The sequence below is a fragment of the Dasypus novemcinctus genome, chromosome 22 (assembly GCF_030445035.2).
Source record: "Dasypus novemcinctus isolate mDasNov1 chromosome 22, mDasNov1.1.hap2, whole genome shotgun sequence".
Taxonomy (NCBI): domain Eukaryota; kingdom Metazoa; phylum Chordata; class Mammalia; order Cingulata; family Dasypodidae; genus Dasypus; species Dasypus novemcinctus.
The window spans coordinates 36,954,529-36,971,803 of NC_080694.1; the positions used below are offsets into that span (position 1 = coordinate 36,954,529).

At 39.1% G+C, this 17,275-nt stretch overlaps 1 protein-coding gene and 1 long non-coding RNA gene across 4 annotated transcripts in view; one reads left to right on the forward strand and one right to left on the reverse strand.

The window, feature by feature from the left end:
- Window positions 1-17,275, reverse strand: part of LYRM4 (LYR motif containing 4) — a 150,543-nt gene that overhangs the window by 109,618 nt on the left and 23,650 nt on the right. The gene's annotated exons all lie outside the window — the stretch shown is intronic.
- LOC105744767 (uncharacterized) overlaps window positions 1-17,275 on the forward strand; it is a 28,834-nt gene that overhangs the window by 11,397 nt on the left and 162 nt on the right. The window lies entirely within an intron of this gene.

Genomic DNA, 17,275 nt, shown 5'->3' on the forward strand with positions numbered 1-17,275 from the left:
GGGATGATTGGGAGAGGGAAATAATTCACTGGGAAAATGATAGTAATATATATATAATATATATTATTACTATATGATAATAATGAATTTCTTATTATTTAATAAGAAACAAAAATTTCTTACTTTAGAAAGGCCTAATTTTGTTTTAGATACGTTTTTCTAAAGTAAAAATGTTAAACAATTAACTTTTCAAACATCAAGTCTATATGCATTTACAAGCAAGAGTAAACCCAAATCTGATAACAATAAAAACCACAAAGGAGAAAAGTGGACAGTTTAAGAACTTGCATTTTTAGAATATGACAGTGCCAAGAAACTTTAGTCATAAACCTTCGTGAACCAATTGGAAGCTTTTGAGTGCTCAGTATATCAAGTTTAGGGGCTACAATGATTATAAATGGAATCTATGTACAAGCAGATGTTATATAATTTAACTAGGGATTGTTTACTCATAAAGGGATATGGGAGGATTTTACTAAGAGAAAATATCAAACATTGATTCTGCTCATGTGTAGTTGTTAACCTAACAAGATTTCAGATAGCTAGGTAAGCAAAAAAGCAATTTCTGGCACATTTTCTAGCACAGCATAGCAGTTATTTATATAACACAATATCACTCTTCTTCACACCCACATGCTCTTCCAAAACGGTTTCTTTTATGGCAGTGATGGGTGCAGGGAGGAGACAAAATAATTTAATTCTAATATTTTGTTCCATATACAGAATTGGTTTATAACATGAATTCATCCTCAGGGAATGGTCCATTGTTTTAATTCTTCATTCAGGATGCTGCCTGGGCTTTTTGGAAAAGCAAAATGGGCAACAGTGGTCATTACTAACTCATTTTCCTAAATGCAAGCAACTAGAACAGAACAGCTATAGATAAAGGAGTACTGCTTGAGGTATGAAGCTCTAACTTCTTCCAAAAGTTAAGAAAATTAGAAGATAGTTTAAGACACTTAACAATTCATACCGATTGAGCAGAAGCTCCATAGGCCTCACAATTCTGCTACGTATTCTTGCTTGTATTCCCAAATCTCCAAAGTTCATACTTAAAGTAATGAAGCTTTAGCCAGATTTTCGAATTGGATGTGGTTTAAACAACTGAGTCATGATACTTCAATTCTGGGCGCACCTTTGAAATGAATGATGGAGTGGTACCCTCTCTTTCTTACTCCTCCCAGGAGCACCACCTAAAACATAAGATGTTTTCCTTTGCCCTAAGAGTCAGAACCAGAAAACTAGCTACTATTTCATGAACAGCTTATTTCTCAGTTGCATGAGTTCTGATTTCAAATGATCACAATTTTGTGAAGGCAACCACAAATCTGGCTCACTATTTAAATTCTGAAGGAGAGGACTAACCCCTAATCAGTTCAAATCTGCTCCTGCTCTGATTTTGATTATTTGTATCTTTTTTTTGCCAGCTACTAATGTAGACCATTTACCCTTGAATACATTCTGGCTATTGGCCTCTTGATTATGTCACGGAGCAAGAACATTTCAAAGAAAACTGTGCAGATGCTGCAATGAAAATAGCAGCCAGCTGCTGTGCAATGCCTCACATTAGGATGTACCTAATGTGAGCCAGATGCTGTTTGAAATAAGGCATGAAAAATTAACACATAAAGGGCAACAGAGAAGCAACAGCTACCCAATGGGAAAAACAGACCTAGCCACAAAAACAGGAAGTATTGCTTACACAACTACCACTCTTCTTCCATCCCACTGAAGCTTTGCAGAGTTCATTAGATTCCCATTTGGCTTTCCTTTTCCACCCCTGCCTTTCCCCTTCGGGCTGCTGTTAGATCTCCAAGTGTCCTTCTACTGGCTGTCCTTCCAGCAGTGCAAGGATAAAACTCCTTTCTGAGAGCCTTCTATCCCTCGATTCCCCAGCTCCAAAGCAATACAGCAAGCGGTAGCCATCAAAGCTCCTTACTGCCAAAGTCTTGCTTCACTCTCTCCCCTTTGGGATCACTGATAGCCAAAAGCAGTTTAAAATCAGAGTCTCCACAGCACATGGAGGCTCACATCTCCTTTAGCATCAAGAACCTGAATCCCAAAGTGCAGTTTGGAAAAGCCAGTTACTGTAATGCCTCTCATTTCTGTCACCCTTCATCACCATCCCAAATGTTAAATTCTCTGTTGGTCTGAAATATCTGTGCTTTTCTCTGTTCCTCCTAACCCCAAATTGAGTACTCCAGGAACATAACAATTCAACCATTCCTACTGTCCTCCTTGGGCAAACTCCCATACACCTTCAGTTGCAAGAACATATTCTCTACCTACTTGCCTTCACTGAAACATGCCTTGCCCTGAAGACAGTGCCCCTTCACACCCCAGTGCCACTAAGAGGAAGCTGCTTAATTTTAGCATGCCTCCATATTCCACAGGGAAGAGAGTGCCATGTGTTCTTGGAGCCTACTGATCCTTTCAGATACATCTTTGATGCCATGTCATCTGACTATACCTTCTGGTACACCACCATGTTTCTGTTATCTGCCCACTTACAGGTCAATCCTTAAGATTTCTCAAGGCTTAATATCTAAAGGGCACTCAGCACATACAAAGATCACAATTGTAGGTAATTTAAAAAGTCACTGTAATTTTTAGTAATAATAAAGTCTCTTAAAACCAACAAGTTTTATAATGAGATGAATGATAGCATCTGCAATCCTCTACCTAGGTATATTGACTTCATTGATGGAGAGTCCCATTAGTTGAAGCCAGAGGATTTCTCCTCTTGGTCTTTATGTCTTCTAGATATCCCTTCCCAGTCCCCTTTATGGGTTCACTTCATCCTGCTGCCCCTTAGCCAGTGCATTATCTAGAGCTCCATATGTAGACCTCTTTTGTTTCTAATAAAATCTCCCATGGGATTTGAATCCATGACCAAGGTTTCAACTACTATATATACGCCATTGACTACCAACTCTCTCTAGTGTGGACCTCCTTTCTGAGTTCCAAATTCATATAACCCAACTGACATCTGGACTTGTCAACAAGAATACTTTACAGGGAACAGATGTGGCTCAAGTTGTTGAGCACCTGCTTCCCATGTACAAGGGCCCAGGTTCAATCCCCTATACCTCCTAAACAAACAAACAAATAAATGAAAAAACCAACTCTTACTGGGGAGCAGATGTAGCTCAGTTGTCAAGTGGCTGCTTCCCATGTTTGAGGTCATGGGTTAAATCCCTGGTACCTCCTAAAAAAAAAAACCACCCCAAAAAAACACCCAGATTCTTCTACTCAAATTTAAAACTGAAGGCATCATCTTCCTTTCCCCTTACCCCCAATGGCCAATATCTCCTTCCGTCAGTAAGAGCATCTTTATACAGCCAGTGCCTGGGTCAGACACATGAAAAAAACCCTAAATTCCTTTCTTTCCCTTAACTACCTATATTCAATCATCCCCCACGATCACAACCAATATCAAAAAACCATCAAGAAAAACAGCAATAGTAAGTAAGGAAAACACAGCAAAGAATAAGAAACACCCAAAGAAATAGAATGAAAAAAGGGTTTTCAGCCCCAAAATTGAAATAACCTCTGAAAGGTAATAACTACAAAATTCACAATGAGACTTCATTCAAGAAATATATTTTAAATGCCTCTTATGTAAGTACTATGTCAGGTGCTTAGGATATTGTGGAGAATAACAAAGTTATTGCCCTCAGAAAGGCTAGGATCTGCTAGGGGATGAAATCTATACATAAAAACATGAAAAAGAAACCATTAAAAGTGAAAACAAAGGAATGAAGGGGATTTTTGGTGGTGGTGTTTTCACAGGCCTATCTATTTGTCAAAATAGTAAATTACACACTTAAAATGAGTGCATTTTATTGTATGTAAACCATTCCTCAATAAGTTGACTTTTAAATATAAAAAATAAACAATATAGAAGATATACTGACCACTTTAAGGCCCACATACTGCATTTATTATCTCTTTTTAAAAAAGATTTATTTTATTTATTTCTCCCCCTTCTCTCTCCTCCCCCCATTGTCTCTTCTCTGTATCCATTCATTGTGTGTTCTTCTGTGTCTGCTTGTAGTCTCATCAGAAGGCTCCGGAAACCGAACCTGGGACCTTCTGGAAAGGGAGAGAGGAGATCATCTCTTGTGCCACCTCAGGAACCTGATCAGCTGCGTCTCTTATTGTCTCTCCTCTGTGTCTCTTTTGCCAGCTCTCCACGTGGGCCAGCACTCCTACCCGGGGCAGTATTCTACACAGGCCAGCACTCCATGCAGGCCAGCATTACCCATGGGCCAGCTCGCCACACGGGCCAGTGTGTCTTCACCAAGAAGGGGCATTGAACCCTGGACCTCCTACATGGTAGACGGGAGCCCAATTGTTTGAGCCACATCCACTTCCCATGATTTCTCTCTTAAACTGCTGTTTTTTTTCTTAGATTAGAGAAGTTCTAAGTTTACAGAAAAATCATGCATAAAATAAGAGTCCCCACATACCACACTATTATTAACAACTTGCATTAGTGTGGTATATTTGTTACAAAGACCACTTTTAAGCAAAAAAAAAAAAAGGGAAAACAAAACAAAAAACAAGGATTGTGGGAAGCAGCTGTGGCTCAATCAGTTGGGCTCCCATCTACCATATGGGAGGCCCTGGGTTCACGTCCCAGGCCTCCTTGTTAAGACAAACTGGTCTATGCCCTGTGGAGAGCTGGAGGCCCGTGCGCCGCAGAGAGCTGATGGCCTGTATGCCATAGAGAGCTGACACAGCAAAGATGACGCAACAAAGGGAGACAAGCAGACATAGAAAAAAATGTGCAGCGAATGGACACAGAGAACAGCAGCAAAAAGAAAGCGGTAAGGGGGGGATATAAAATAATAATAATAATTTAAAAAAAAAACCCAGGGATTGTTATGCTAGAAAATAATTATGTACATAGCTGAAAGAAGTAAGAGTTAATGCCATATCATAAAAAAACAGATAGAGGACAAAGTAGAAATTAAATTTAAATCATGAAAAATTAAATGAGTTGATGAGAAATATTTAAGAAAAAATTAAACTAACATTCAGAACAGGGCAAAGACAGAATCTGTGAATATTAAGCATGAACAAAATGAAATGAAATGGTAATTAAGATCATAATTGAAGAAAATGCCTCAGAAATGATTATAAGAAAATTGAGAAGATTCATTGAGATTTAACAGCCAGAGGACAATACCAAGATATTTACCTTTAAAACACTAACCTCCAAGGTTAGAGCAAAAATACTTTAAGGAAAGACAAATAAAGGGAACTTTAAGCAGATGATCTTGAATGTAGTATAGCTAAGTACATCCTCAGATTTCTAGGGTGATCTTATTTTTTTTCCTAGAAATCTTCAATTTCTATTTTAAAAATTCTCAAAGCAAAAGGCTGCTTTCCATAGTCATTGGCAGTGCTGTTTTAAGGGTCTCAAAATATAAAATAATAACTATAGTTTATGGTACAGATACCATGTACAGGGTATTACAGTAAGTACTTAATATGTATTATGTGTTTAATTCTCACATGCTATGATTCAGAGAGATTAAAAACTTTAGGCCAAGATCATATGTCTAATAAGTGGCAGACATGGAGCTGAATCCAGCTGACTCCACTCTGTGATTTTCAACCCCAAGCTATTTTCCTCCTCTAGCCATCTAGAGAGTCCAGCTATCCAATCTTTGATAGGTACTTTGTGTAAGCCAAGCTGCTCTTCATTACTACAATTGTCTCTGGCACCACGAACCTCGAAGGGCTCACTGAATCAATCTGCTGCAAGTATCCCTGCATAGTTCAAGCACCAAACATGTTCTTCAGAAAAGACAAGTGGCTGAGATCACCATATGGGAAAGAGTTCCTGATAGAAGCAGGAAAAATGAGTTAAATTGTAAAAAAAAAAAAAAAAAGGAACAGTGACCAACAGTGGAATGAGAGGTGAAGAGACTATCGGAAAATCCATAGGAGTCCGAAGTTTCTAAATTTTGGGGTAGCTGAAAACAGAGCCTGTTATGGATGTCCTTGTTTAAAATTCCCCAAGGTTTTCACTCAGAGCCGCGGATGAAGGGCTCTCACTAGTCCAGCTTCTTTACACCTCTCTCCACTCCTAGTGCCACTTCCCGCAGGGACCACAACCTCTAGCCACTGAAAAGACTTGCAGTTTTCTCAGTTGCCTATCCTTTAGGGCTGCTATTTTCCCATGCATGGAGCGTCCTTCTCCAGCTGGATTTCTTGGCTAACTCCTATTTGTTCTCAAAGATCTAACACAGGTGAAAACAAATAGGATAAAAGATTAACATCCTTAGCATATAAATAGTACATATAAATTGAGTCATTAACAGAGTAAATGGATGAATAGGAGGCATGAAACAATAATTCACAAAAGAGCACCAATAGTGACTACAGACAGATAGTAATAAACACTACAGAAAAATCTGAAATATATACAAAGATATATACAGAAAGATGGTTATTACAGAATTATTTATAAGCATTAAAATAGAAACAACCTAAGTGGAGAAGTAAAAATATTATGTAGCTCTTAAGATAGATGTTTCAAAAAAAATTAAAATTACTGGTACTGAAAAAGTCAAATGTATGAAAATGTGTAAGGTGAAAACCCATCTCCCTTCCACTCCTGTTTCTCAGCCAACCAGTTCTCTCTAAATGCAATCACAGTTAATTGTTTCTTAGGTAGCTTTCCAGAGATCTTAGATGCATATTAAAACCCTATGTAGGATTTCCTCCTGATCTTGTTCATTATTGGTGTACAGAAATGCAACTGATTTTTGCGCATTGATCTTATAACCTGCGACTTTACTAAACTCATTTATGAGTTCTAGAATCTTTGTTGTAGATCTCTCAGGGTTTTCTATGTATAGGATCATGTCATCTGCAAATAATGAAATTTTGACTTCTTCCTTTCCAATTTGAATGCCTTTTATTTCTGGTTCTTGCCTCAGTGCTCAAGCAAATACTTCTAAGACAATGTTAAATAGGAGCGGAGACAATGGGCATCCTTGTCTTGTTCCTGAGTTTAGAGGGAAGGAGTCTAGGATTTCTCCATTGTAAACAATGTTGGCTTTAGGTTTTTCGTATATACTCTTTATCATGTTCAAAAAATTTCCTTGTATTCCAATCTTTTGGAGTGTTTTTATCAAGAAAGGGTGCTGTATTTTGTCAAATGCTTTTTCTGCATCAATAGATATAATCATGTGATTTTTTTCCTTCAATCTGTTTATATGGTGTATTACGTTGATTGATTTTCTTATGTTGAACCATCCTTGCATACCTGGGATGAATCCCACTTGGTCGTGGTGTATAATTCGTTTAATGTGTTGTTGAATACGATTAGCAAGTATTTTGTTAAGTATTTTTGCGTCTAGGTTCATTAGAGAAATTGGTCTGTAATTTTCCTTTCTTGTGATGTCTTTGTTTGGCTTTGGTACTAGGGTAATGTTGGCATCATAGAAGGAGTTGGGTAATGTTCTTTCTGTTTCGATTTTTTGGAATAGTTTCAGCAGGATTGGTGTCAGTTCTTTCCGGAATGTTTTGTAGAATTCACCTGTGAAGCCATCTGGCCCTGGGCTCTTCTTAGTTGGGAGATTTTTAATAACTGATTCTATCTCTCTGCTTGTGATTGGTTTGTTAAGATCATCTATTTCTTCTTTTGTCAATATGGGCTGCTTATGTGTTTCTAGGAATTTGTCCATTTCCTCTAGATTGTCATTTTTGTTGGAATATAGTTTTTCAAAGTATCCTCTTATGATAGTCTTTATTTCTGTGGGGTCAGTGGTGATATTGCCTTTCTCATTTCTTATTTTGTGTATTTGCATCTTCTCTCTTTTTTTCTTTGTTAGTCTCGCTAAAGGTTTGTCAATTTTGTTGATCAAATACTTAGGAATAAATTTAACTAAAGAGATAAAGAACTTATACACCGAGAACTATACAAGATTGTTCAAGGAAATCAAAGAAGACCTAAATAAATGGAAGACTATTCCTTGTTCATGGATAGGAAGACTGAACATTATTAAGATGTCTATCCTACCAAAACTGATCTACACATTCAATGCAATCCCAATAAAAATCAACACAGCCTTCTTTAAGGAACTAGAAAAACTATGAAATTTATTTGGAAAGGAAAGAGACCCCGAATAGTCAAAGACATACTGAAAAAGAAAAACGAAATTGGAGGAATCACATTACCTGACTTCAAAACATACTACAAAGCTACGGTGGTGAAAACAGCATGGTATTGGCATAAGTAGAGACACACAGACCAATGGAACCGAATTGAAAGCTCTAATATAGAACCTCACATATACAGCCACATAATATTCGATAAAGCCACCAAACCCTCTCAACTGGGAGAGAGTGGCCTATTCAACAAATGGTGTCTGGAGAACTGGATAGCCATATGTAGAAGAATGAAAGAGGATTACCATCTCACACCTTATACAAAGATCAACTCAAGATGGATCAAAGACCTAAATATAAGAGCCAAGACCATAAAACCCTTAGAAAGCAGTGTAGGGAAACATCTACAGGACCTTGTAATAGGAAATGGATTTATGAATATCTCACCAGAAGCACGAGCAGCAAAAGAACAAATAGATAAATGGGACTTTCTCAAAATTAAAGCCTTCTGCACCTCAAAGGAGTTTGTCAAGAAAGTAAAAAGGGAGCCCACACAGTGGGAGAAAATATTTGGCAACCATATATCTGATAAGAAACTTATAACTTGCATATATAAAGAACTCCTACATCTTGAAAATAAAAAGATAAACAACCGATTTAAAAAATGGGAAAAAGACTTAAACAGACACTTTTCCAAAGAAGAAATACAAATGGCAAAAAAGCACATGAAAAAATGTTCCAAATCTCTAGCTATCAGGGAAATGCAAATCAAAACCACAATGAGATACCATCTTACACCCATAAGATTGGCAGCTATGAAAAAAACAGAAGATTACAAGTGCTGGAGAGGATGTGAAGAAAGGGGATCACTTATCCACTGCTGGTGGGAATGCAGAAGGATCCAACCATTCTGGAGGACAGTATGGCGGTTTCTCAAAAAACTAGCCATAGATTTGCCATATGACCCAGCAATACCACTGCTGGGTATATACCCAGCAGAACTGAAAACAAGGACACAAACCAATATATGTACACCAATGTTCACAGCAGCACTGTTCACTATCGCCAAAAGTTGGAATCAACCCAAATGCCCATCAACAGATGAGTGGATCAATAAAATGTGGTATATACACACAATGGAATACTACGCGGCTGTAAGAACAAACACACTACAAACTCATGTGATAACATGGATGAATCTTGAGAACCTTATGTTGAGTGAAGCAACCCAGACATTGAAGGACAAATACTACATGACCTCAATGATATGAAATAACCAAGCTGCCCTAGATAGCAAGAGACTGAATGATAGGCTTACAAGAAATCGGAGGGTGGAGGAAGGATGTGAGCCGATGTCTGCAGGGGTGGAATTTAAGACGAGATGGTGGTAAGTATGAACACAAAGAAGAGATAGAAGGGGGGCAAGGGGTTGCCTCTGGTTGGGGCTTTGTGGGTTTGAGGGTGGCTGGGGAGGGGCGGATGGGTAACATTGCCCAAAAGTGGGGGGAGGGAGGGGTAGCATACGAACACAGGAGAGGGTCAGGTGTTGGTGGAGAGTAAAATGCCGAGAAAATCATATCAAAATATAATATAGAGGGTTACCTGTTTAGAACGCTCGGAGGGGAGGGTCTGATGCAGGACGGGCTCCTGGGCAATGTCTAAATGCTCATTCTGCCAGAGTGGGTGACACCATGGGGTAGAAACCCAAGTAGTGAGAGTGGGGGTGGACCCACATCCTGGGGAGGACTAATGCCATCAAATAGAGGGAACTGTATCCCTCGAGAGAAAGGGTGGCTCCCAGGGCATTGGGGCAGTTGAGCAAGTTAGGCCCTGAACACTATTCCATCTATCTCTGGAAGTGGCTCCTCAGGAAACGGAGGTTGGCTGTCACTGTGGGCACCAAGGTGGAAGGGAAAATGGACGTTAAATGTGTGGAACCAAGGTAAATGGGGGGTAAGAGAGGAGTTTTGTGAGAGTACACAAGGATGGATATAAAACATGTAATATTACAGCATAACATATAGGAGATGACAGACTGATAATGTAAACCATAATGTAAAACATAGGATAACTAAGAATGTAAAAAAACGTGTATCCTAAAGTATGCACTACAATGTAAGCACAGATGTCACCTTGTTAGAAAGCTATTGTCTTAGACGCTGTACATCACGTTAAGTAAATATGATGTGAATAGGGTGTAAGGGTATCGCTGTGGAAGGGAAAAGGTTTTGTTATGGATGTATGGGAGTGCTGTATATTATATACATGCATTGCTGTGGTCTAGGGCTCCAGTGAGGAGAAGCTCAATAATTAGGGGAAAAAAAAAAAAAAAGGATAGGATGTAGAATTTTTTCCAAGTCAACACGTATTCTCTATCTAACCTTTAAACCCATCGCTATATGCCATTCCCTAGTAAGGGACCCTGACATTATATTGGGCTTCAAATTTCGGGGAGTTCTGGATCACAGAGTGTTTCAACAATGGCAATGGAGGGATACTGGTATAGGATACCATTGACAGGTGATATATGGCTGACAGGGAGCTGTACAGAACATATGTCCAGGGTGCATGGTAATGTTTGGATATACTCATAGTGGCAACAATTAAAAACCACCAGCAGGGGGGGTACTGAGTTCCTGGCCAGTGGTGCTCTGTTGTGGTCCCTAGGGGAGCAGCGACAGTCTCCCAGGTGCAGCGGCGGGGACCGGGAGGGAGTGAGGGTTCAACAGTGAGCCCCTGACGCTAATGACTATGCTTGTGAGCTGATAAGCCTAAAATAAGAACAAGGCCTAGAGCAGCATTGTGCCTGGGAATTTCCTCCTGTCAGCCTTCATGTTACTCAAATGTGGCCACTCTCACAGCCAAACTCAGCATGTAAATGCAATGCCTTCCCCCCAGCGTGGGACATGACACCCGGGGATGAGCCTCCCTGGCAACGAGGGACCACTATCAACTACCAACTGATGATGCAACTGGAAAATGACCTTATACGGAAGGTTCAATGCGGATCAGCAGAATATCCCTGTCTACATAAAATAACATGTCTTTAAAATGCTGTTTGACCTAATGTAAGGGGGAAATGGAAAGGAGAAATGAGTTTATATGGCTACAAGTCTCTAAAAAAGAGTCTGGAGGCTGGCAGAAGGATTGCCCTTATGCACAACTGAGCAGAGTCTGAGAGACAGATAAAGCAGATACAACCCCCAGATATTGGTTCCTTTGAGGGCTAAAGAGACTCATGGAAGTTATGGTCATGGCCGATGGGGTTAACTACCAGGTCAGATGGCCCCTCTTTGGAAATGGTGTTTATGTGTGATGAATCTGGACTCAGATGGGATCTCTCTTTATAAGACTTTCATGCTAGTGTGCTGGAGGTGCAGTTAGTGTTGGGGTTTAAGATATATTTAGGGGATTTGAATCTCTGGACGGACAATGTGATAGCCAGGTCCTGAGCCTCAACAGACTCCAGCACCTACAATCTGATTTATTGGACTTACCACACTCAGCTAAGATGGAGTTGAAGAAGGACAACCACCACACCATGGAGCCTAGAGTGATTACAACTGAAAGTGGGAGGATTGCATCCAGCATCCATGTGGAATCTGAGCCTCCTCTTGACATAGAGGTGCAATGGACACAACCAATCCAATATCCACATAGAAGAGGTGGCATTGGATTGGGAAAAGTGGACATGGTGGCTGATGGGTATGTGGAAAGGCAGGAAGAGATGAGAGGTGGAGGCATCTTTGGGACATGGAGATGCCCTGGATGGTGCTTCAGGGGCAATCACCGGACATTGTAAATCCTCACAGGGCCCACTGGATGGAATGGGGGAGAGTATGGGCCATGATGTGGACCATTGACCATGAGGTGCAGAGGTGCCGAAAGATGTACTTACCAAATGCAATGGATGTGTCATGATGATGGGAACGAGTGTTGCTGGGGGGGGGGAGAGGTGGGGTTGGGGGGGGGGGGTTGAATGGGACCTCATATATATATATTTAATGTAATATTATTACAAAGTCAATTAAAAAAAATGAAATAAAATAAAATTATGAAAAATCTTCTTAGAAGCAAAATTAAAATTAATACAATGGTTTGAGTTTCATCATTGTGAAAATGTATTCTAATGATACCATATTTTGCTTTTTCTTTGTAAGTTCTGCCAATTGAAATATAATTTTCTCATTTTAACTACTCCATAACCAGTTCTTATATTAAACTATAAAAAAGCTGAATAAATGTATTTTAAAACAAAACAAAACAAAACAAACAAAAAAACAAACAAACAAAAAACCTATGTAGGGAAGTGGACTTGACCCAGTGGTTAGGGGGTCCGTCTACCACATGGGAGGTCCGCGGTTCAAACCCCGGGCCTCCGTGACCCGTGTGGAGCTGGCCCACGCACAGTGCTGATGCACGCAAGGAGTGCCGTGCCATGCTGGGGTGTCCCCTGCGTAGGGGAGCCCCATGTGCAAGGAGTGCGCCCCATAAGGAGAGCCGCCCAGTGCCAAAGAAAGTGCAGCCTGCCCAGGAATGGTGCTGCACACACGGAGAGCTGACACAACAAGATGACTCAACAAGAAGAAACACAGATTCCCGTGCCACTGACAACAGAAGCGGACAAAGACGACGACGCAGCAAATAGACACAGAGAACAGACAACTGGGGTGGGGGAGAAGGGGAGAGAAATAAATAAATAAATCTTTTAAAAAAACCCAAAAACCCTATGTAGAATGGACACAGAGAGCAGACAATGGGGGTGGGGGAGGGGGAGAGAAATTTTTAAAAAACTTAAACAACAAAAAAACCCTATGTATATAAGTTTTCTTCACAAATAGTGTTCTAAACAGACTGTACACCTTTTATTTTTCAATTAACAGTATTTCTTAGTGATCATTTCATATCAATACAAAGAGAGCTGATTTTTTTTTAGGATGTACCAGGGATCAAATCCAGGACCTTGTACATGGGAGGCAGGAGTTCAAACCACTGAGTTACACCTACTCCCACGATTCATTTTTAAAATGGATGGGGTAGCGGACTTGGCCCAGTGGTTAGGGCATCTGTCTACCACATGAGAGGTCCGTGGTTCAAACCCCCGGCCTCCTTGACCCGTGTGGAGCTGGCCCATGTGCAGTGCTGATGCACACAAGGAGTGTCCCCGCATAGGGGAGCCCCACGCGCCAGGAGTGCGCCGTGTTAGGAGAACCGCCCAGTGCGAAAGAAAGTTCAGCCTGCCCAGGAATGGTGCCGCACACACGGAGAGCTGACACAACAAGATGACGCAGCAAAAAGAAACACAGATTCCCGTGCCACTGACAACAACAGAAGCGGACAAAGAAGAACATGCAGCAAATAGACACAGAGAACAGACAACTGGGGTGGGGGTGGGGGGAAGGGGAGAGAAATAAATAAATAAATCTTAAAACAACAACAACAACACATTTTTAAAATGGATGAATCAGAATTCATTTGGTCAGTCCTTTATTAATGGAAGTTAGGTGATTTCCAATTTTATGCTATTACAAACAATACTGTAATAAATATCCCTGTTTACTAGATACATGTGTATATGCTGAATCAATTCTTAGGAATGGAAGTGGTAGGTCAAAGTATATGAACATTTATAGTTTTGATAAAACTGTCAAAAAATCTTTCCACAGAGGTTGTACCAATCTGTGCTTCTACCCAAATGTGAAAGTGTTTTGTTTCCTATCATTGCTAATACAGCGTGCCATCAAACTTTTTGATCTCTGCCAAGTGAATGGGTGAAAAATAACATTTTATCTGTAATCATATTTATCTTATTATGAATGGTTGACTTCCTTTTCACATTTGTATTTCTCTTTCTGCCTCTTTTGGATTGAGTGATTGGTCATTTTCATTTTTTAAGATTGATTCATGGCTGTAAAAAGCTAGTTCTTTGTAACAGGAGTAGCAATTTCCCCCTGGTTTGCTGTCATTTTCCTTTGTTCATGATGCTGTTTGTTTTTGTCATATTTTTTTATATACACAATACACATATAGTTTTTATATACACAAATGTGCCATTTTTCCGTTACGGCTTCTAGATTATACTTATAAAAGCATTTTCTGCTGTCACATTAAAAAATAATTCGCCAATATATTCTTGGGTAGTTTCATGGTTTAGCTTTTCATGTTTAAGTCTTTGATCTATCTGGAATTTATTTTGGTGTCTTGCTATATACTTGTGTAAGAGTCTAACTTTACCCTCTAATATTAAGTTTTTATTATTAAATAATTTTGAATTTACAGTATGGCTGCAAAAATAATACAGACCCACACAGAGAACGCTAACATACACCATCCCCCAATTATATTTGTAATGAAAGTATTTAAGCCCATTTTTAAAATATTATGCATTCCTGTGGGAGTGAGATGGTATATATTGTGGTTTTGATTTGCACTTTCCTAGTGGCTAATGATGCTGAGTATCTTTTCATGCGCTTGTTAGTCATTTACCTATCTTCTTTTGGTGAAATGTCTATTTGCATTCTTTGCCCATTTAAAATTGGGTTCTCTGTTAGTTGTTGAGTTTTAAGAGTTCTTTATGTGCTCCAGATAGTAAGCCATTATCTGATATATAGTTTTCAAATATATTCTCTCATTGAGTAAGCTGCCTTTTCATTTTCACAATAATGTCCTCTGATGCACAAAGTTTTTTATAATTATGAAAAAAGAACAGAGTGAGTAGAATTGAAAGTTTGAGGAGATTTAAAACATTTTAGAAACTGAGTGTACTGACTCTGGGAAAATATTCCAGTTGTCCAGCAATGAGAAAGGTTGAGGTTGGGAACATCAAATCTGGTGGCACCCAATTTGGCACATGGGATATATTTTCCCAGCTATGTTCAGCTGCCCAGGTACAGCTATGGCAAAGACCAATGATAAGTAAATCCACAGTTACAGTTTTGATAGATGGGTATAAAAGATGGACAAAGAGGGAGAGAAGATCTCATTCAGGGGGGCTCAAAGGAATTTCTTCACAGAGGGTCACCAACTCCTGAAAGTACGTCCTAATTTAAATGTCAAAGAAGTGGTCAAAGAAATTAAAGTAAATTAATGGAATATAACTATCAAAATAGTAAATATGAAATTATGTACAGAAAAGTCAAAACAATATGACTTTTGTTTTAAACATAATTGCAGATTCTAGGTGCTATTCTAAGGGATTTTTTTTCAAGTAACTCTTTAAAATAAATAAAATAAAGGAAAGAGAGAAGGCACCCCTCCAACCTGTAGAGAAACAACTTAGAACATTCCTGCCTGGCTTCCTTTTTACAATCTTTACAAAATCCATCAAAATTAAACTTGTAATTATCATTTGAATTTATCCTTATAGCCCACTGACATTCTGCTGCCAAGAAGATTTGTTTCAAAATGTAAACCAATTTATCAAAGTGAAGGCCATCTAGAAAACATGTTTAGCTCTTTTGCAGTAAGGCATACAGAGCATGCAGCTGTGCAGTCTTTGGCTTCTTTTTGCTAGTTATACTCTGCCCTGCTCTAAAAGCTGGAAACCTGGCGGCAGCTAGGATTCTGGTTCCCTTCTCACTCTCTCTCAGACTAGAAGATAAAAAGGTCACTCATGTGAAGAGTTCCACAAAGGACCCCTATGAGGGGAAAAAGGCAGGTAATGCTCAAGTATCAATTTCTCTCAAATCTAATTATCCTCTTCTCATAGAACTGCCCATATTTCTTTGGAAAGTCTCACTGTGACTTTATGTTAATACATAAAGCCTCCATGGGCAGGTGATGGGGCCATTCTTACTCTCCCCTCCCCTCCCCGCCCCCCCCCCCCCCCCCCCCCCCCCCGCCCTCCATCAGAAATGAGTTTACCAAAGCAGAAGAAAGGCAGGCTTAAACTTTCATCAGGAAATAAGGGCTCAACAGTTGGGAAACAGAATAAATTTTTAAAAAATTTTTATTTTAAAATGATTGAAACTTTAGAATATTTAGAATATTCAGTTAATTTTTTATTTTTTACTTTATGGGGGAAAATAAAGCACAAATAATGGAAATTCCTCTTGGTTCTTAAACTTTTCAATAAACTATCAGTGCTGCTAAAAAGGAATCAAATAAAATGCCTTTAGTTTTATCCTTTCCTGCTGCCATTAGTCAGTCACTAGGAACAATAAATGAGTAAAGAAGGAAAGAGAATGGAGGATAAAGGCAAGTCACGTAGCTTGTGCTGAACATATCATCACGGACAATACATACAGCAAAAAAACACACAACCTCAATTCTCCCTTCCCTTCCCAGAATATGTGAAATGACAGAAAATTTGCTGAGCTATTCAAGAAGGGAAAAAAAAATACAATAATATCTCAGAAACATTATTCTGAACCTAGAATTGGGTTATAGTAACCTCAGTCATCTGGAAGCTAGAAAGCAGGGAGTGAATAAAAAAGGCCTTGGGGCCTGGAATTCATGGAGATGGTAAAGAGTAAGGTCAAAATCCTGGTGTGCTTTGCCTTCAGTGTGCTTGCTGGCAAACCACGCCTCTATTCCAACAACCCTGACTGGACACAATTCAGGGTGATTCCTGCTTAGAGTTAAGGGCTCTGACTTCTCTGGGGAGGTTGGATTTTGCCTTTCATAGAGAAAAGGCATCTCGAAAGTTTCTTTTAGTCTAAAATTCTATGAATTAAAAAATGTGATTAATAGCAACCTCTACATCTCCCGGGATGCCTTAAATATAGGAGACATGGAATAAAACAACACCATCCTTATGATACTGTTATTTTGACTGGGTACTGTATTGTCTTGAAACAAAGTTTGTATACTTGGCTATTTATAATACACACAGCTTGTTTTTGCATCTTTTCTCTAAGCAGGCTAAAATATTTCCATGCATTACATAATTTATTTCCACAATGTCCCTGTGAATCATCTAGTAGGTATTTTTGTATTAAGATTTAATTTTATTTTAAAGAACTTGAAGACTAAGACTAAATGAGATTTAGCAAACATTTGAATTTATAAATTCTGTTACTAACGTGCTACTTTGTCAGATTAATACTGACACTAAATAATATTAGATTGAAACTTGACATTTATCTGTCAAAAAAAAAACTGTATAGGGGAGGTCTAACTGAAAATGCCATCCCAAAATAAACTC